The sequence below is a fragment of the Solanum pennellii genome, chromosome 4, assembly GCF_001406875.1.
Source record: "Solanum pennellii chromosome 4, SPENNV200".
Lineage (NCBI taxonomy): Eukaryota > Viridiplantae > Streptophyta > Magnoliopsida > Solanales > Solanaceae > Solanum > Solanum pennellii.
The window spans coordinates 26,097,372-26,119,683 of NC_028640.1; positions in this window are offsets into that span (position 1 = coordinate 26,097,372).

Sequence of the window (22,312 nt, forward strand, 5' to 3'; positions counted from 1 at the left end):
AACTTAGTTTGCATTTAAAAATACAAAATAACTATGTTTGGGAGATTCTCTAATCGACAACCATCACTATGAACTATGTGCTCATAAACGTGCCATCCATACGGCCATAATTTCCCTATACCTTGATGGGGTATAAACTCCTAAACTAATATTGTTTGAGGTTGGTGAATCTGGGTTGATAAGAAAATAATTTATCAAGCTATAGATAAAGAGTAAACTATATAAGAATGGTTGAAAACATCGCAAAGTCATCAGAAATCCTATACCGATGTTAGGAGAAGAAATTTAGAGTTTTAGGTGGACAATTGGATTTATTTATAAGTTTCACCCCTGGAGGGATTTATGAGTTTTGGAAAGAAAGAGAAGCTTAGTCCTCTGTATAATGGTCCTTACAGAATATAAGAGGATTGACATTGTAGCGTACGAGTTGGAGCTACCGTCAGAGTAAGCGGTAGTCCATCCAGTATTTGATATTTCAATATTGAAGAAGTGTATGGGCGATCCTTCATTTACTATAAGTACTGAAATATTGCTATTAAGGAAGTCTATCATATGAGGAGGTGTGCGTTTAAATTTTAGATCATCAAGTTCGCAAGTTGACGACCAAGGAGATATCACCAATCAATGTCATATAAAGGAATCAGTTGTTGAGCAAGCTACTTGGGAGGATGAGGAGGATATGAAGAAGAGATACCCACATCTCTTTTAGTCCAGAAAAATTTCAAACCAATGCACTAATTATTTTCTTTGTACTTTTTGAGTTGGGATGTTGTGTAAATTTGCATGTTGAGTGTTTGAGTTGGGTGTTAGATATTGCCGCTCTTATTCTACTTACAATGATCTCATTCGAGGACGAATTTTACCAAGTGGGATATATTGTAACAACCTACATTAGCAAAGAGCTAAATTTACAAAGAACTAATTTAGAAAGAACTAATTTGGAAAAATCTAGTTTCAAATTTGTTCAAGTTAAGCTTAAGTTGTTAGTTTTGGGCCAACTTCAAGCGACCATAACATTCCGTACAGGATGAGTTAGGTGGCCCTAAAGAGATTAAATGAAAGGTATTTGAATCCTCTTTCTAACGCCATAAAGTTTGTCAAATTTTGAGTTCGGGTATGGGAGATATGCGCGTTTGAAGTCAACCCTCATTATCTTTAAGCATTTTTAGTAATATTTTGGGAACTAAACTGATTTGGGTCAATTTTCACAATCCTAGAATACACTTTGGGTTGTATAAAGATGTTTAAGAAGTGAAAGAGGAGAAAATGAAGAACGATCAAGATTTCTTGCGAATCAAGGATTTGTTTCGCCAAATTAAGGTATATAAGTTTTCGTAGTGTTGGGTTCGTTCATCCCTCACACCAATCATGTAAATTCGATCCGTAATTTCATTCTTAAGGTTGAATGATTTGAATTCTTGATGGGTGTTCTTGAGGTTTTGTACTTCATGTTTCGTTTATGGAGCTGATGAATTTTGAGGTGAGGATTTTTATTTTGAGAGTTGTTCTTGAGGAAAAAATGAGTAGTTTCTCATGTACTCTCATTGTTAGTGGAATCTAATGAAACTTTGAGGAAAACAATCGATTCTAAGCGAGTTAGGGTCATAAAATGAGAAGAAAAATTCATCGGATCATTTTGGGGAAGGGCTGGGCTAGGACGGCACCCCCCAGATACGCTGTGACACCCCGAGTTCAAAAAGAGGTAAAATAAAGTTTTGAAAAGTTGCAGGTACCAACCAACGGTGACCAACCACAAATTATGGCTGGGACCACAAACCGTGATTAGGTCTGTGGTTGAGCACCTTAGAAATCTAAGTCATACCAGGACTACGACTTGGCTAACGGATACTATTTCAGACTACAGTTCGTCGGTCAAGGGATTGTAGGTCCAAACCTATTTTCTTACTCTGTGAACACCAACCAAGGCTGTGTAGGACGGTCCATCTTCTTGACCACGGTCCGTCGGTGGGGTCTAGTGGGTCACGAGTGAGTTAAATTTTGGGGTACAAGGGTCTTTTCCAGTTTTAATTAAATCAAAGTAGTGTCATTTTCCCTAAGCCTAGGACAACTATGTAAGTGTTTCCAACCACCAAATTCAGTGATCCAAGACATTCTCTCAAAATCCCAAAAGAAAACCCACAATCTTCTCTCAAATATTTCTCTCTCTATAACTTGAAGAAGAAGAAATAATTGGACCTAGAATCAAGGTAAAGTATCCATTCCTCAAGAATTATGGGATTTTTAATCAAGATATGATGGATTTTAATCCATGGAATACTTTCTCCCATGGATTTTCTTATAGTTCTCCAATTGTGAAGTAGAAATCCCCAATTTGAATAAGGATTTGTACCAATGTTGTGGGTTATGATGGATGTGCATCCAAATGGTTGCATTATTATTGAATTAATAGGAATACATGTTTTACGGATGAATTTACATGTACCCATGGCTAACCCATGCCTAGAAAGATGAAATTGATGTAATTGGGTTTATGTCATGAAAGGAGAATTATGGATTTAGATGCATACTTGTAGAATTGATAATATATACTAGAATTGGTTGAGATTGAAGCCTATATGATGATTAAAGAGATGTAGTTCTTTGAGTTTAAAGATTATACTATGAATTATTGATAATCGATGTTATTTATGTGGAATGGATAGTTCCCACATAAATTGCGTGAATATGAATGTGAAAGAATTTCTCATATTGAATAATTTGAGGTTGAAAGGATGTCTCACTTAAAATGAATCTAGACTAAAAGATTATTAAATTTATAAGGCTTGAGGTGATCACCCATGACCTACACATGAGAAGGATATGAGGTGACCTCCCATATTCCTAAGTTTGAAAACATGAGGTGATTACCTATGTAATATGATGATGAATGTGAGTCATTACCCTTATTCTATAATATCAATGTGGCACAGTAAGAGGAAACTACCCATTAGCCTTTATTCCAAGGACATGGACGCGATAGCCATGATCCCTCAATGAAAGATGTGAAGGCAAAGATTTGTATCTTATATGTAAGAATTATGTGGAGATGAATACCATATATATGATGTTGGGAATAGAGGTGAATACATATGATCCCATAAGATGGACATGGAGGCGAATACACATGACCATACATGTAAGTCAAGAGGTGACTACCCATTAGCCTTTAAGTAAGGCAAGAGGTGAATACCCATAAGCTTTTATAGGATTTCAAGGAGGTGATTCCCCATGTCTACAAAAGATAAGATAAAGATGAGAATGATGAGTGATGTGCTTTTATGATGGCCTAAGGTTGCTTACTATGATGAGTAAAACTAGTGGAGGATTATCCATGTCTTGGTAAAGTATGCTTTGAGGTTATTTTATGAAATATTCCTCTTATGTTATGTTGATTTAAGCGCATCAATTATGCATATGGATTATGTTATTATCTCTTATGCTTTTGCTGACTAATGCTCATGCTATGCCTATGTTGATGCTTAACCAAGCCATCATATTTAGTATATGTTTGTACTAACTGATACGACCGCTTTACTTCTTATTTGAGAAGTAAGTTTGAGCGTACATACTCTGTGTAAGATCCCAAAAAAGAATTAGGTGAATATAGATCCTAACATGGTTTTCATGATGGTATAAGGTCATAGAATGGTATATAGTGTGGTATTGAGGTAGTGTCTAAGAGTTTAGGTGCATTGGAAGTCAAACGTCAAGGGACGATAAGATGTTCGATGACTAAGTCACCTATGTGCCTCATATGTGGTTTTATGTTTTTATTTGTGATTCATAAGGTTATAAGGTCTTTAAATGAGTAATTATGGTGTGTATAAGAAGTGTCAAGTTTTGTGAAGTTTGGAGGTCAAATGTCCAAGAACGTCCATGACGTTCGAAAGGTTTTCCTTGAAACGACATTCTGTGTCTATGCATGTTTCGTCAAGTTTTATGTGTTTTTTTTGGATGAAATTCATGTGAGAGGTCGTAAAATCGTATATGAGCATGTTTGGGTTGGAAACGCCCAGGAAAACATCCCCAAGGACCATCCAAGGGTCCTTTAGGAAGGACCCAAGTTGGTGTCCAAGACTGCCCATGACAGCCCACCAACGATGGCAATCGACGCTCAGTGGGTCAGTCGACGCCCCCATTAGTGAGGTATCATTGATTGACACTTAGTCTTGGGAGATTAGAGACCAATAACAAGCGTTAGTGTCAGACCATGGACTAGCAGGACGGTCCGTTGGTCAAAGGATGGGCCGTCGATGATCCTCCGTTTGTGAAAACTTTCCCTGCGTGCAGTCACTGTTAAGTTGAGGGGTGAAGTTGTAAATTCACCCCACGTCAAAATAAGATAAAGAGCGGTTCCTAAAGAGTCTTCTATGTATTTTAAGTATGTTGATAATCCTAAAACACTTAGGAGATTTTATTCTTCAAAATCAATACCCAAATTCCCTTAGAAATTCTCTAGAACTCCATTGGATCCAAAACTCAAAAAGGGATTGGATTGGAGAATTGAGTGGATATTTTCATCAAATTGAAGAATTAGATTCATTGATGTATGGTTTTTGATCCTTGAAACTCTATTCATCAAGGAGCCCAACTTTCGAAGATGTTTTCTAAAGTTTTCAAATTCTCCAATTTCATGATCTATGCATGGGCTCATGCATTAAAGGTTTTTAAGCATTGATTATAGATTGAATTATTATTAATTTGATGATTTTAACTCAATTAACCTATGAACCCATGGAACTGTTGAACCCCAGTTTTTGACTACTTTGTGGGTTAAGTATCATTGATCTAATGTGTATGAATTCTAGTTTAGTTTTCTATGGGCTATTGACTGATGTAATAATTGTATTGAATTGATATCTAGGTTGTCTTATATTGTTGAATCTATAGTGAATTGACCTAGTTTCATTGATTATCATAGCTTTTATATTGAATTATTGGTTATGACCGTGGTTAAGGGCCTTATGGTATTGAATTGGATGGTTTGACATTGGATTGAAGTGTTGAGGATAGAACAGTGGTACGCTGCCCTAATTCCCTTTGTTTTATGTTATTTAGATTTCAATTATGTTGTGATTGGTATGGTCCACTTATGGTGGCAGTGTTATGTGCTTTACTTACAATTGATGTGGCCTTGTCGATGATACTTTATGTAATATGACGATCATGTCCTTGTCGGTAACTACTTGAAGTATTTTGATGATTTGTGTAATTTTTTATATGAAGCTTGATAATGTCTCTCTTAATGAAAAGTAATGTGAAAGTATATGTGTTCTTCTATTGATGTTATTTAGGTAATCATGTCAGATTATGAATATGTCTTTATGTACATAGTCTTAGGGTTAATGCATGACTATTCCTATGTGACTATATGAGTTTATGAAAGTTATATTGTTGATGATATGGTAGTTTATAGGATGACTCAAACATGATAATGGTTATTTGTATGTGCTTCTAGAATGACATGTAATCTGTGTTAAAGTGAAGTATGTTGTGTCTTGTCTTGGTTGACTTGTATCCCTTACTCTATGCATATATGAATGTTAATATGTGTTTTCTTTACTTAGTACGCTAAAGCCTCTTAGTCTTGTAATTATGAATGACATGAGATCTTATATGATGTTAAGATGGTCCTTTATGTGAAACCTTGAACCTAGTGTTAAGGTTATGAATGTTGAAGGGAAAATCATAATGGTATCCTTCAAGTAAAGGAATGATAGTCTTAAGGTTGATTGACTGGAATGACATCACATCAATCCTTAGGAAAATCATTATGAGCTTCTTTTCGCCATTGTAAGGTAGCCCCAGTGGACCTTTCTTTGATAGGGTAAATGTGATTGGGTTATGAACATAATATGGGACCCCTTTATATGAACCTTTAATGTAATTTACTCTATTAGAAAAAAGGCTAGCACCGAGTGAGTATGGTAAGGGAAGTAGTTCCAGGTAAATAATGGGACTAGATTACAAAGCACGCCATTCATATTTTTTAACCATGTGCCTACACGGGATGTGTCTAAGTTATACCATTGACAAGTACAAAACCCTCATCGAAGTAGGATAGAACTCCGGATTCCATGCTTTTCTATTATGGTCTATGTCGGTTATTGCCTGTTCTCATCATATGGGATACTTACTAGCATAAGACAAGTTCTATGAGGTTTAGATGGTGGTATGGGACACTATCTAGACATTGCACAATAGGCTTTGAAGGTTTTAGTTAGAATCCCTAGGTCTTTTCAAAGACCTTATTTGAATGTCTTTATATGATGAATGAGTCTTAAATGAACTAATAAATGTAATGACTTAAGTTAATAAAAAAAGTATGTTAAAAGCATAAGTACTTATTTAGAGTAGTTAAGGTTGTCTAGTTAAGGTGTGAAGGGGGCATAGGAATGGTCACTTAATATCTTACCTAGACCAGTCTTAAGAATGACTCTAGTTAGGGAAGATGTTGATTATGTGGACATGATCTAAGCCTTAGGTAGTTCTAAGGATTATTTAGGTAGTCTTGAAGAGGTCAATTATGGAAGTTATCTTCTTTATTTACTTAAGTAAATCTTTTGATAGCCTTGGTAAGAAAAATGTCATGCTACCTATATATTTTTGTGTTTAGTGAGAATGATTCCATCTTAGGTAGTCTATAGGATATCTTAAGTGTGTGTGTAAGTGATTTTATGGGCGGTCGCTTCACAACTCACTCAAGTGATACTTAGAATCACCTTTGTTAGAGTAAATCTCATGTTCATATGTTTGATGTCTTGTAAGTGTGTATGCGTCTTATTATAAGTAGTCTTGAGGATCATTTAGGCATGCCTAGAAAGGTTGTACAGGAGGTCTCTATTTGTGTTGCTTCAGTGAGTCTTAGGATAGCTTTTAGTGAGAAGACTACTTGCTAGAAAGTGTAAAAAAGAAAGAGAAAGCACTTCACTTTTACAGTGAAGCGATTCACCGTACAGAAAATCTAGGTTATTGTATTGTTGCCTAAAAAATGTGAATAATTACTTATATGTTATCTAATGTGTTTCTAAGGTGTTAAATGTTACTCTTATGATTATGTTATATTATTTAAGTAAAAAAGATGCATATTTCCAATAAATGTCCATTTTCATGATTTTATGCATAATGCCACACTTAGTACATGTGGTTGCACTAATTCCATGCTTTTATCTATCTCTATAGTGGTTGGTAGGTGAGGAGCATTCGGGAAGCAAGACTTGGATCGTAGCATCATTCAGGTGAAGTTGAAGTATGTCCTCAATTGACATGAGGGCATATATGGATGTCTTTTATGTCTTTTGTTTCAAAGTATTGTAATAGACTAAGTATTTCTATATTTTGAAGTATGGGCCGTGTCCCAAAATATTCTCACGTCTAAGTTTGATGAGATTAATACGCGGTATTTCCTATGATTTTATATGAAAGAGATTTTAAAGAATATGAAATATTTTGTGAAAAGTTTTAATTCCGCACTACTTTTCATTATGTATATGCAATAAACGATAGTAAGGGCTTGTATAAGACCTCTGAGAGGTCTAGTACGCTGGTTGCACTCCAAGAGTGCCATATCTTGTAGGGTATGGTCTCAGGATGTGACAAGCTTGGTATCAGAGCAAGGCTGTGAAAGTAGTCTTAGGAATCAAAAAGTCTCATCAAGTCACGTCTAGTAGAGTCTTAACCACTAGTGTGAGTCGCAACACCTCTAAGGGCGAAAGTCTATAAGAAGATAGAGTTTCCCTTCTTTTCTACTCGTATGTCGTTCCATAGAGTAAAAGTTATGAGTACTCATTTCTTATGGGTTTCCTTGTCTTTCTAAGATGAATACGAGGAGTACACCTGCTAGGAGAGTTGAGGAGAATGATGTGCATGAGGAGATTTCTCCTCAAGTTGAGAAAGTTCCTCAAGGTGACCAAGTCCCTATTGGAGGTCAAGGTAATTATGTTTCGGTAGTTCCCCCAGAGTTGAGTAATGGGGATATTAGAGAGGCTTTGCTTGCTTTAGACTGAGCCGTGACTACTCAAGTGAATTTGAGTATGGTGCCTATGGCGAATGTGGTGAAGAGAACTATGACGTCTAGGTTGAGAGACTTTGTGAGGATGAATCCTCCTGTCTTTGTTGGCTCTACGGTGGGAGAGGATCCCCAAGAGTTCCTAGATGGAGTGTACAAGGTGTTGAGTGCTATGGGAGTTACATCTAGTGATAAGCCAGAGCTAGCTTCGTATCAATTGAGGGATGTTCCTCAAGTATGGTAAACTCAGTGGAAGGAAAATAGGCCGATAAAGTCGGGTCCTATTGAGTGTGAAGAATTTAAGGAAGCTTTTCTTGGGAAGTACTTTTCCTGTGAGAGGAGTGAAGTTAAGGTAGAGGAGTTTATCAATCTCAAGCAAGGCAATATGAGTGTTGAGGAATACTCTTTGAAGTTCTCAATTTCATATAGATATGCGCCATCCCTTGTGTCTAATCCAAGGGATGAGATGAGTTGTTTCGTTACGATTGTCGCCGATCTAGTGAGGGAGGTATGCCTTACGGCTATGTTACATGATGATATGACCCTATCTAGACTCATGGTATATGACCAATCAATTGAAGAGTCTAAGCTTGGAAGGATTGCTAGAAACTTGAAAATGAATGGTTCTAGTGATCAAGGTTAGTCTAGGTTTAAGAAGAGGTCTCAAACTCAAAAAGAACCTAGGAGTGCTAAGGTGAAATTCGATAAAGGAGGTGGTTCTCAAAATGGAAAACCTACATGTGTCACTTGTGGAATGAGACACTATGGGGAATGCCTAAGGGGTACCGAGAGTTGCTTTGGTTGTATTAAAGAAGGACACAAGGTGAGAGATGTCCTACTATTGCGGCTAGAGGAAGAAAGGGTAAACAAGTCCTAATGTTCCAAAGGATGATTCTCCAAATAAGAGGAGTTTCTATGCACTCTGGACTAAAGTATTGAAGCTGGATGAGGATGAGGAATGATGGTAAGTCCTTGTAATTCTTTAGTCTTATGATTTCCTTCTAAGTGGGGGAGTATGAAGAGTAAAGGAGCTTTGAATGTTTTATCTTTTTTATTCAACTCAAGCTTGAGGGTAGAAAGTCATAAAAGTATGTTGCATGTGCATGATGTTTAGGAGTTTTGTCGAAATTGAATTTCATTAATTTCTTGCATTGGTATTTTATGAAGTTATGATTATGTAGCAAAGTGTGTTTATATGATGTTACATTGCATATTATCATGTTTCTATCACTGCCTGCTCACTGTGAAAATTTTCAAAATTTGACTAATTCATTCTTTGGTCTAAAATTGTTGTAATGTGGTTAGAACTGATGTATATGAATATGATATTGAATATAAAATTAGTATTTAATATTTGGAATGAAGCATGTGAGTTTTGTAACATGATGCGTTATAGAATATCTTCTAGTTTCTTATTGTGCTGTGATCCTCTGGGTTATGTGAAATTGATGTTATCTTTATGTTTGTATTTTATGAGATGCTATATGGTATGGTCATGAGTTTCTAATTGAATCTCTATTCTTGGAAGTGTTCGGAGAGTGGCAACGTGTCATTCGAGGACGAATGTTGTCCAAGTGGGGAAGAATGTAAGATCCCGAAAATGAATTAGGTGAACCTATAGCATAACATAGTTTTCATGATGGTATAAGGTCCTAGAATGATCTATAATGTTGTATTGAGACAATGTCTAAGATTTTAGGTGCATTGGAAGTCAAACGTCAAGGGACGACTAAGACATTCGATGACTAAGTCACCTATGTGTCTCATATGTAGTTTTATGTTTTTATGAGTGATTCATGAGTTTATAAGGTTCTTAAATGAGTTATTATGGTTTATAGAGTCAATGTGTCAAGTTTCCTGAAGTTTGGAGGTCAAACGTTCAAGAACGTCCATGGCGTTCGAAGGGTTTGCCTTGGAACGAGCTTGTGTGTCTAGGCATGTTTCGTCAAGTTTTATGTGTTCGTTTTGGATGAAATTCATGTGAGAGGTCCTAACTACTATACGAGCATGTTTAGGTTGGAAATTTCTGGACAAACATCCCCAAGGACCAACCAAGGGTCCTTGAGGAAGGACCCAAGTTGGTGTCCAAGCTACCCAAGACAGCCCACCACGGATGGCAATCGACGCCCAGTGGGTCAGTTGACGTCCAGTGGGTCATTCGAAGCCCCGTTGGTGAGGGATCGTCGATTGAAACTTAGTCTTGGGAGAGGAGAGACCAAAGACAAGCCTCAGTGCTAGACCACGGACCAGCAGGACGGTCCGTTGGTCAAAGGATGGGCCGTTGATGGTCCTTCGTTTGTGAGGATTGTCCCTGCGTGTAGTCACTGTTAAGTTGAGGGGTGAATTTGTAAATTCAGCCCAAGTCCAAATAAGATAAAGGGGAGTTCCTAAAGGGTCTTTTGGGTATTTTAATTATGTTTATAAGCCTAAAACACTTAGAAGATTTTATTCTTCAAAATCAAAACCCATATTCCCTTACAAATTCTCTAGAACTCTATTGGAGCCAAAACTCAAGGAAAGGGCTTGGATTGGAGAATTGAGTGGAGATTCTTCATCAAATTGAAGAATTATCTTCATTGAGGTATGATTTTTGATCCTTGAAACTCTATTCATCAAGGAGCCCAACTTTCAAAGATGTTTTCTAAAGTTTTCAAAGATGAATTGTCCAATTTCATGATCTATGCATGGGTTCGTGCATTAAAGATTTTTAAGCATTGATTATTTATTGAATTGTTATTAATTTGATAATTTAAACTCAATTAACCTATGAACCCATGTAATTTATGAACCCTAGTTTTTGACTACTTTGTGGGTTAAGTAACATTGATCTAATGTGTATGAATTATAGTGTAGTTTTCTATGGTCTATTGATTGATTTAATAATTGTATTGAATTTATATCTAGGTTGTCTTAGATTGATGAATCTATAGTGAATTAACCTAGTTTCATTGATTATCATAGTTTTATATTGTATTATTGGTTATGGCCATGGGTAAGGGCCTTATGGTATCGAATTGGATGGCTTAGCATTTAATTGAAGTGTTGAGGATAGAGTGGTGGTAAAATTCCCTAATTCCATTTAATTTATGTTAATTGGACTTCAATTATGTTGTGGTTGGTATGGTCCACTTATGGAAGCGGTGTTATTTGCTTTACTTGCAATTGATGTGGCCTTGTCGGCGTTATTTTATGTAATATGATGATCATGGCCTTGTTGGTAACTACTTGAAGTATTTTGATGAATTTTGTAGTTGATTATACGAAGTTGGATAATGTCTATATATATGATAAGTAATGTGAAAGTATATGTGTTCTTCTATTGATGGTATTTAGGTAATCATGTTAAATTATGAATATGTCTTTATGTACATAGTCTTAGGGTTAATGCATGACTATTCCTATGTGACTATACGAGTTTATAAAATTTATATTGTTGATGATATGGTAGTGTATAGGATAACTTAAAGATGATAATGTTTATTTTTATGTGCTTCTTTAATGACATGTAACATGTGTTGAAGTGAAGTATGTTCTGTCTTGTCTTCGTTGACTTGTGTCCCTTACTAGATGCATATATGAATGTGAATATGAGATGTCTTGACTTAGGATGCTAAAGCCTCTTAGTATTGTAAGTATAAATGACATGAGACCTTAAATGATTTTAAGAGGTTCCTATATGTGAAACCTTGAACCTAATGGTAAGGTTATGACATCACATAAATCCTTAGAACAGTCATTATGAGCTTCTTGTTGCAATTTTAAGGTAGCCCTAGTGGACCTTTCTTTGGTAGGGTAAATGTTATTGGGTCATGAACTTGATATGAAACCCCTTTATATGAACATTTCATGTAATTTACTCTATGAGAACGACGGCTAGCACCGAGTGAATATGGCATGGGAAGTAGTTCTAGTTAAAGAATGAGACTATATTACAAAGCACATCCTTCATATTCCTAATCATGTTCCTACATGGGATGTGTCAAAGTTTTACCATTGACAAGTAGAATACCCTCTTCGGAGTAGGATAGAACTCCGAATTCCATGCTTTGCTATCATGGTCTATGTTAGTTGTTGCCTATTTTCATTATATGGGATACTTACTAGCATTAGAGAAGTTCTATGAGGTATAGGTGGTGTTATGGGATTCTATCTAGAGATTGAACAATAGGCTTTGAAGGTGTTAGTTAGACTCTCTAGGTCTTGTCCAAGACAATTATTTGAATGTCTTTATGTGATGAATGAGTCTTAAATGAACTAATAAATGTAATGACTTAAGTTAATAAATAAAGTATGTTAAATGCATAAGTACTTATTTAGAGTAGTTAAGGGTTGTCTAGTTAAGGTGCGAAGGGGGCATAGGAATGATCACTTTGTATCTTACCTAGATGAGTCTTAAGAATGACTCTAGTTAGGGAAGATGTTGATTATGTGGACATTATATAAGCCGTAGGTAGTCTTAAGGATTATTTAGGTAGTCTTGAAGAGGTCAATCATGGAAGTTATCTTCTTGATTTACATAATTAAGTCTTTTGATAGCCTTTGATAAGAGCATGTCATATTATCTATATATTATTGCGTTAAGTGAGAATGATTCTATCCTAGGTAGTCTATAGGATCTCTTAAGTGTGTGTGTAAGGGATTTTATGGGTGATCGCTTCACAACTCACTCAAGTGAGACTTATAATTGCCTTTGGTAGAAGAATCTCATGTTCATGTGTATGGTGTCTTGTAAATGTGTATGTATCTTATTATAAGTAGTCTTGAGGATCATTTAGGAATGCCTAGATAGGTTGTATGAGTAGTCTCTCTCTGTGTTTTTTAAGTGAGTCCTAGGATAGCTTAGTGAGAAGGCTACATGCTAGAAAATGTTAAAAAGGAAGAGAAAACACTTCACTGTTACAGTGAATCAATTCACTGTAAAGTAAATATAGGTTATTGTAATGTTGCCTCAAAAATGTGAGTAATTGCTTAAATGTTATTTATGTGTTTCTAAGGTGTTAAACGTTATTCTTATGATAATGTTATGTTATTTAAGTAAAAAAGATGCATATTTCCAATAAATGTCCGTTTTTATGATTTTATGAATAATGTCATACTTAGTACACGTGGTTGTACTAATTCCATGCTTTTATCTATCTCTATAGTGGTTGGAAGGTTAGGAGCATTTGTAAAGCAAGACTTGGATCGTAGCATCATTCAAGTGAAGTTGAAGTATGTCCTTAATTGACTCGAGGGTATATATGGATGCCATTTATTTCAGAGTATTGTAATAGACTAAGTATTTCTATATTTTTAAATATGGGCGTGTCCCAAAGTGTTCTCACGTCTAAGTTTGATGATATAGAGACTTAGTATTTCCTATGATTTTATAGGAAAGAGATTTTAAAGACTATGAAATGTTTTGTGAAAAGTTTTAATTCCGCAGTATTTTTCATAGGTATATGCAATGAACGATTCGTAAGGGCTTGTATAAGACCTCCGAGAGGTCGAGTATGCCTGTTGCACTCTAAGAGTGGCACATCTTCTAGGGTATGTTCTAGGGATGTGACACTCTTTCCTACATTTCTTATTAGAATGTAGGGTTCTGAAAATATCTACTTTCATCTCCGTAGCTAGGATCTTAGTAGAATCAAGTGTTGAAGAATAGTGAGTCCTCATAGAATTCGAGGATTTTGCCTTAGTTCCTAGGTAATTTTGACCTCATGCTCTGATACAAAGTTTGTCACACCCGGTTCGTAGATCCTATATGAGACCGACGTCGTTAACCTCTCAGAGGGCGGAGACAGGCGTCTTCTTAGCTTAAATCACAATCATAAATTTAAATTTAGCTATGAATTTAAAGCTTTTTAACTTTATTGAAGTGTACTTAGACTTCATATAATTCTTCCATAAGAGTGATATACTAACAGCTCAAAATAAACAACCATCTATTAATAGATTGAACAATTGAAAAGAAGAATTCATAATATCAATAATAGTTGCCAAACCGGCCTTAATACGAAAGCTTGAAAAAATATTTAAAAGGAAACACTAGGGACAACATCCACTAGCTATGTCTAATCTTCTAAATCTAGAAAATAAAGTGTAGGCATCCTCGAACTCAAGAGGACCTACCAAAGTCTGGAGGTAATAGTCCAAACAGCTTCAAATAATCTTCAATCTTCTTGAAGGACCTGCACCTATAAAAATAGTAATTTTATATGGGTTAGTACACACTTGTACTAAGTATGGGTGTATTCACATTAACACACAAGGACTATGCATGATCAAGGAAAACTCTTCCTATAGCAACATGCCATTTTTTTGAAAGTGAAGTCATTCCACTGTCCTAATTCGTTGTTTATGAATAATGCTATGAATATGGAAAATTTTTATGAACTTAAAGCACACAACTCATTTTCTATATGAACATAAGACCTTGTAATCAAGAATATAATTTAAGAAGATCTCTAGCAAAATTTAATATTTTTGCTCCCCTTAGGCCGAGAGCTCCTTCTCTCAGAGTTTAGTTTATTTTTCAGTCTTTTCTTCTTTTTGTTGTGTAGTTCAATGATCTCCTTTGATCCTATGTTTTACTTACAAGTGCAATGATTCATTGTAGTCCCATTACTACAATAAATCAAGTAAGTAATCCAAAAGACTAAGAAAATAATTTGTCTGCCCTACTCACAAGTTATTCTTTCCATTCTTGGGAGGCTCGGCTACAACAGTAGGATTAGGATGAGGCTGAGTATCTGCCTTGGGCTTATTCTTCACTTGTGGGCAGTCCCTGATCATATGCCCACTCTTGACGCACCCATAGCAGACATTAGAACCTACCATGCACTCACCTCCATGCAAAAGACCACACTTACCACACGACTTTCTGTCATGCTAGGCATTTCTATCATTGCCCTACTTGGGGCCCAGACTTGCCCCATTTGGCATTAGTGTTCCTGGAAGGAGTAGGATTACCTGAGTGCTGGTGCCTCTTCATGAAATTGGCCTGTCCTGGACTCCAAACGAACTCCTACCAGTGCTAGAACCAACCTGATCCGAGGGCCTATGCTTCTTTCCTTCTCGGCCTCTCTTCCTCGAACACTCTCCTCCACCAGATGTGCATGTACCATCAACCTAGTAAGGTCCATGATATCATGTAACATGGTTTCCCGACATTCCTCCTCTAGATCCTCCGATACACCAGTCACAAACCTGCTCACCTCATGTCTGCTACTGGACCCCAGAGAAGACGCATATTTGAAAAGTTTAACAAACTTCAAGGAGTATTCCTTAACTGACATACCTCCTTGATGTAGGTTGGTAAACTACTCAACCTTATCCTCTCTCTATTCTCTGGGAAAGAATCTCTCTAGGAATGCAATCTTGAGAATGTCCCAAGTGATGGGGACTTCTCCTGGTGCTTGGGCCATCTGAATCAGTACTTTTCTCTCTTCTCCATCCGTCAACGAAGCTGGGTTTACAGGCACTTGCACTCTAGCAGCTGGGGCTTGAGGAGGAGCTTGGTTTCCCCCAGCAGCTTCTTCTCCAACTCTCTTGCCTACATTTCTTCTTGTGTTCATTTTTCTACAAGAACACACAAGAAGGAAGTTCGATGCTAGAATGATACAACATGTCAAAGATCTACACAGCACGATAAACAGTAGAAGAAGGGAAGATTCTTAACATCACTAAGTCTCTAAGTCATGGTTGTGGTGCACTTCACAGCCATAAGTTAGAAACTACGCAACATGGTTGCTTTGAGCCTTAATTCCTAGGTAATATAACCTCATGCTCTGATACCATGTTTGTCACACCCGGTTCCTAGACCCTAGATGAGAGCTACGTCGTTAACCTCTCAGAGGGCGGAGACAAGCCTCTTCTTAGCTTTCATCACAATCATAAAGTTAAATTTAGTAGAAAATTTAAAACTTTTTAACTTAACTGAAGTGTACTTAGACTTCATATAATTCTTCCATAAGAGTGATATACTAACAACTCAAAATAAACAACCATCTATTAACAGATTGAACAATTGAAAAGAAGAATTCATAATATCATTAATAGTTGCCAAAACAGCCTTAATACCAAAGCTTGAACAAATGTTTGAAAGGAAACACTAGGGACAACATCCACTAGATATGTATAAACTACTAAATCTAGAAAATGAAGTATTGGCATCCTCGAACTCAAGAGGACCTACCAAAGTCTGGAGGTACTAGTCCAAACAGCTTCAACTAATCTTTAATCTTCTTGAAGGACCTGCACCTATAAAAATAGTAATTGCATAGGGGTTAGTACACACTTGTACTAAGTATGGGTGTATGCACTTAAAAACATAAGGACTATGCATGATCAAGGAAAACTCTTCCTATAGCAACATGCCATTTTTTGGAAAGTGAAGTCATTTCACTGTCCTAATTCGTTATTTATGAATCATGCTATGAATATGGAAAATTTTCATGAACTTAAAGCACACAACTCATTTTATATATGAACATAAGTCCTTGGAATCAAGAACATAATTTAAGAATATCTCAAGCAAAATTTAATATTTTTGCTCCCCTTAGGCCGAGAGCTCCCTCTACCAGAGTTTAGTTTATTTTTAAGTCTTTTCTTCTTTTTGTTGTGTAGTTCAATGATCTCCTTTGATCCTATGTTTTACTTACGAGTGCAATGATTCATCGTAGTCCCATTACTACAATAAATCAAGTAAGTAATCCAAAAGACTAAGAAAATGATTTGATTGCCCTACTCACAAGTTATTGTTTCCATTCTTCGGAGGCTCGGCTGCAACAGTAGGATTAGGCTGAGGCTGAGTATCTGCCTTGGGCTGATTCTTCACATGTGGGCAGTCCCTGATCATATGCCCACTCTTGACGCACCCATAGCAGGCATTAGAACCTACTATGCACTCACCTCCATGCAAACGACCACACTTACCACACGACTTTCTGTCATGCTAGGCATTTCTATCATTGCCCTTCTTGGGGCCTAGACTTGCCCCATTTGGCATAAGTGTTCCTGGAAGGAGTAGGATTACCTGAGTGCTGGTGCCTCTTCATGAAATTGGCCTGTCCTGGACTCCAAACGAACTCCTACCAGTGCTAGAACAAACCTGATCCGAGGGCCTATGCTTCTTTCCTTCTCGGCCTCTCTTCCTCGAACACTCTCCTCCACCAGATATGCATGTACCATCAACCTAGTAAGGTCCATGATATCATGTAACATGGTTTCCCGACATTCCTCCTCTAGATCCTCCGATACACCAGTCACAAACCTGCTCATCTCATGTCTGCTACTGGACCCCAGAGAAGACGCATATTTGAAAAGTTTAACAAACTTCAAGGAGTATTCCTTGACTGACATACCTCCTTGATGTAGGTTGGTAAACTACTCAACCTTATCCTCTCTCTATTCTCTGGGAAAGAATCTCTCTAGAAATGCAATCTTGAGAATGTCCCAAGTGATGGGGACTTCTCCTGGTGCTTGGGCCATCTGAATCAGTACTTTTCTCACTTCTCCATCCGTCAACGAAGCTGGGTTTACAGGCACTTGCACTCTAACAGCTGGGGCTTGAGGAGGATCTTGGTTTCCCCCAGCAGCTGCTTCTCCAACTCTCTTGCCTGCATTTCTTCTTGTGTTCATTTTTCTACAAGAACACACAAGAAGGAAGTTAGATGCTAGAATGATACAACATGTCAAAGATCTACACAGCATGATAAAGAGTAGAAGAAGGGAAAATTCTTAACATCACTAAGTCTCTAAGTCATGGTTGTGGTGCACTTCAGAGCCATAAGTTAGAAACTACGCAACATGGTTGTTTAGAGCCTTACTTCCTAGGTAATTTAACCTCATGCTCTGATACCAAGTTTGTCACACCCGGTTCCTAGACCCTAGATGAGAGCTACGTCGTTAACCTCTCAGAGGGCGGAGACAAGCCTCTTCTTAGCTTTCATCACAATCATAAAGTTAAATTTAGTAGAAAATTTAAAATTTTTTAACTTAACTGAAGTGTACTTAGACTTCATATAATTCTTCCACAAGAGTGATATACTAACAGCTCAAAATAAACAACCATCTATTAACAGATTGAACAATTGAAAAGAAGAATTCATAATATCATTAATAGTTGCCAAAACAGACTTAATACAAAAGCTTGAACAAATGTTTGAAAGGAAACACTAGGGACAACATCCACTAGATATGTCTAATATACTAAATCTAGAAAATGAAGTGTAGGCATCCTCGAACTCAAGAGGACATACCAAAGACTAGAGGTACTAGTCCAAACAGCTTCAACTAATCTTTAATCTTCTTGAAGGACCTGCACCTATAAAAATAGTAATTGCATAGGGGTTAGTACGCACTTGTACTAAGTATCGGTGTATGCACTTAAACACATAAAGACTATGCATGATCAAGGAAAACTCTTCCTATAGCAACATGCCATTTTTTGGAAAGTGAAATCATTTCTTTGCCCTAATTCGTTATTTATGAATTATGCTATGAATATGGCAAATTTTCATGAACTTAAAGCACACAACTCATTTTCTATATGAACATAAGACCTTGGAATCAAGAACATAATTTTAGAAGAACTCAAGCAAAATTTAACATTTTTGCTCCCCTTACGCCGAGAGCTCCCTCTCCAAAAATTAGTTTATTTTTCAGTCCTTTCTTCTTTTTGTTGTGTAGTTCAATAATTTCCTTTGATCCTATGTTTTACTTACGAGTGCAATGATTCATTGTAGTCCCATTACTACAATAAATCAAGCAAGTAATCCAAAGATTAAGAAAATGATTTGACTGCCCTACTCACAAGTTATTCTTTCCATTCTTGTCAAATTGGGCATGAAGTCTTTATAAGCCAATCTTTATTGGCTATGCCCATTATTTGATCATTTGCATAATATAAATATGCTGGGGTATATATTCATACTCCAATTGATGAGTCATGATGTTTTGCTCCCATTATTGGCATAAGCCAATAACTGTTAAAACTTCATTATTATCAAACACTGATGATTATATACTTATGCTTTTGCTTAGTTCAATTTGAACTTACATTTCGTCTTCTTTGATCTCATGTTCACTTTGAACATGCTAGGTTGACTTTGGATATTCTTATAAGAGTTATATTGGGATCTTCTTGTGCAATGACTAAGAATGACTTACATCATTGCTTAGTCTAACCTCACCCTTTGGTCATGCTATCCAAACACCCCTCATATTCCTAGTTCTTTCTTTCTTTCAGTAACACCCCGTAGCCAAAACAGACCAAAAATTAGTTTTTCAGAAAACTCTGCAGGTGCAACCAATGGTGGCATTGACAGACGGTAGCCTGAACCACGGTCCGTCCTACACAACTGTCGATGGGATCAGAAACTCCCAAAAATTTCAGCCTAGAAAAATTGGCTAAGTCTTGGACGAAGGACGGACTTACGGTCCGTAGGTCAAAGACGGTCCGTACTCCGTGATCTTTGATAGAGACTCCCTTCAACCACTCTCTGACAAGAGCTTTGGATGACCAGCATGGTTCGTAGGTGGACCTATGGTCCGTAGGTGGAAAATTTGCAGCCAGTTAAAGGGAAATGAAGTTGGGTCAACTTAAAATGATCATAAATCTTAAAACAAAATGAATTAGGTCTCCTATGACCTACCACAGATAGATAATTGAATTATATTTCCATAGACATCGACCTTGCTAAAATCAGACCTCCCAGTAAAAAGTTATGGTCATGTTAGTAAAGTCCTGTCGAATAGGCCCTCACGACGGACCCAACGACGGGGTATATAGCGCACGACGGACCGTCAGTTTTGGCCGTCATGAGGCCCGACAGCAACCTTCCCAGGGGTCTTTTTGACCTTTCCCACTCTGCTTTAACCCTAGGTTACGTCGTTTTGACCCTAAATCATCAGATTTTAGTCAGTTTAAGCCTAGAAACATAATTAAAACATATCCTAGTCAAATCATTAAATCAAAACTTAGAAAATTAGAAGCAAGAGAGGAGAAAAAAAAGCTCAAGAACCCTAGTTCAAGAATGCCACAAGCTCCAGCCCCAAAACTCAAGCTAGTGGATTTCATCACCAGGTATGTGGGATTTCACTAGTGGGTTCCTTTCACCCATTGGGTCTTTAGTTTCAGTCAGTTCTTGATTCTCTTATCATGATTAAACCTATGGTTTCTAGAACTTTGATATAACTTCATAAATTTATTAAATATATGTTCCAAATCAGATTATCATGTTATTACTCAGATTATCGCATGAATTTCAGAACCCTAGCATTGTATTTCTTTAGTTCTTGAATTACGCATGCTAGGTCATATATTTCAGACACATCTGATATGGATGCCTCAGTTATGAATGCATAATTACCAGATTAATTGTTGCATTCTCAGTTTGCATGTTTAGTTTCGAGCTATCCAGTATTTATATAAATTCAGATATAATCAATTAATTTACATAATTCATTGGGAGTAGCATAATACCGATTTGGACTAGGATTTAGCGTACCCAATAGTTCTAGAACTACTAGCCAAGTAGGTTGTAAGTCCCCTCTGTGGGCAATTAGTTTAGTGATTACGCCAGCATGCCTTTATACCTTTGGCAAGGTATATTGGGTCCTCTCGATGGGGCGTATACATCGGACTCCACATTTAGCTCATATGGTTTTATTATCGATTATTAGTAGTTCCCTTAGTTCAGTCAGACTCTCTGCATTCACCATTTATCAGTATTCAGTTTTAGCATGTTATAAATTGGTCATTGCATCCAGTTAGCTCAGAAATCAGCATATCATGTTCATATTATTATACTTGTTTTTGTGCTGTTCAATTATGTTTTATTTCAGCTTTACTCTATCCTACATGCTCAGTACCTTTCAAGTACTGACGCATACGTGCGCTACATGTTCTCGTGATGTAGGTTCAGGTTTTCAGATCACACATAGATCGATTTCCCGATCTCTAGTTCATCAGATTCAGTGGTGAGTCCTCATTCTCCGAGGACAATAATCATGAGTTTCATTTCAGTCTTCACTCAGTGGAAGGAGAGTAGGGGTGCAAATGCAGCTCCTATTACTTGGGAGTACTTCAGTTAGACTTTTCTTGACAGGTTTTTCCCAATAGAGTTGAGAGAAGCAAAGGCCCAAGAATTCATGAACTTGAGGCAGGGAAACATGATAGTCCAAGAGTATGGGGTGAAGTTTAAACAACTCTCCAGGTATGATCCTCACATGGTTGCTGACTCCATGGATCAGATGAATAAGTTCTTGTATGGAGTATCACATTTGGTGAAGACAGAGTGCAGAAATTCTATGTTGCTGGGAGATATGAACATCACTAGGCTTATGACTCATGCTCACCAGGTTGAGGGTGATAAGCTTAGGGAACATTCTAAGGAAAATAAGAAGGCTAGGACTGAGAACTATGACTATTCTCAGCAGAAATCGGCTGGTGGAAATCGCTCGCAGGGTCAGCAGAAGTTTTCAGCTCTAGCCCCTTCATATGCTAGTGTTTCATCCTCCAAGAATAGGTATGTCCAGAAGGGCAGAGCACCAGTATCTAAGTCTATTGTGTTTCAGGCACCAACACTTACCGCACTTTCACTAAGTGTGGTAAGAACTATCCGGGCGTGTGTCTTGTAGGAAAAGAAGGGGCTGTCCTTCTGGACAGGGTCAAGGAGGTGGTAACGGCAGAGCCCAGTCTACAAATTCAGCAGCACCAGTAAGTAGCCCAACTCAGCTGGGTAAATCATCTGGTACAGGTGGAGGTCAGCGCTAGAACAGACTTTATGCTCTTCAGGCTTGCCAGGATTAGGAAGGTTCTCCTGATGTAGTCACTGGGACGTTACGAGTCTTTTACCTTGATGTTTATGCATTGTTACATCCAGGGGCTACTCTTTGTTTTGTAACTCCTTATATAGCAGCCCAATTCAGTGTCAGTCCAGAAACTCTCTCAGGTCGGTCGCTACTCCAGTCGGTGACCCAGTTATAGCTAGATGGGTATACAGAAATTGCCGTGTCATAGTCTCTCAGAAAGTCACCTCAGCAGATCTAGTAGAGTTAGAAATGGTAGACTTCGATGTAATTCTAGGTATGGATTGGTTATACTCATGTTAAGCCTCAGTCGATTGTAGAACTAGGATTGTTCATTATCAGTTTCCAGACGAACCAATCTTAGAATGGAAGGGTAGTAGCCTAGCGCCTATGGTTCAATTTATTTCCTACTTTAAGGCCAGAAAGATGATATCTAAGCGTTATATCTATTATCTAGTTCGGGTTAAGGATTCTAGCCTTGAAACCCCATCTCATGAGTCAGTTCCA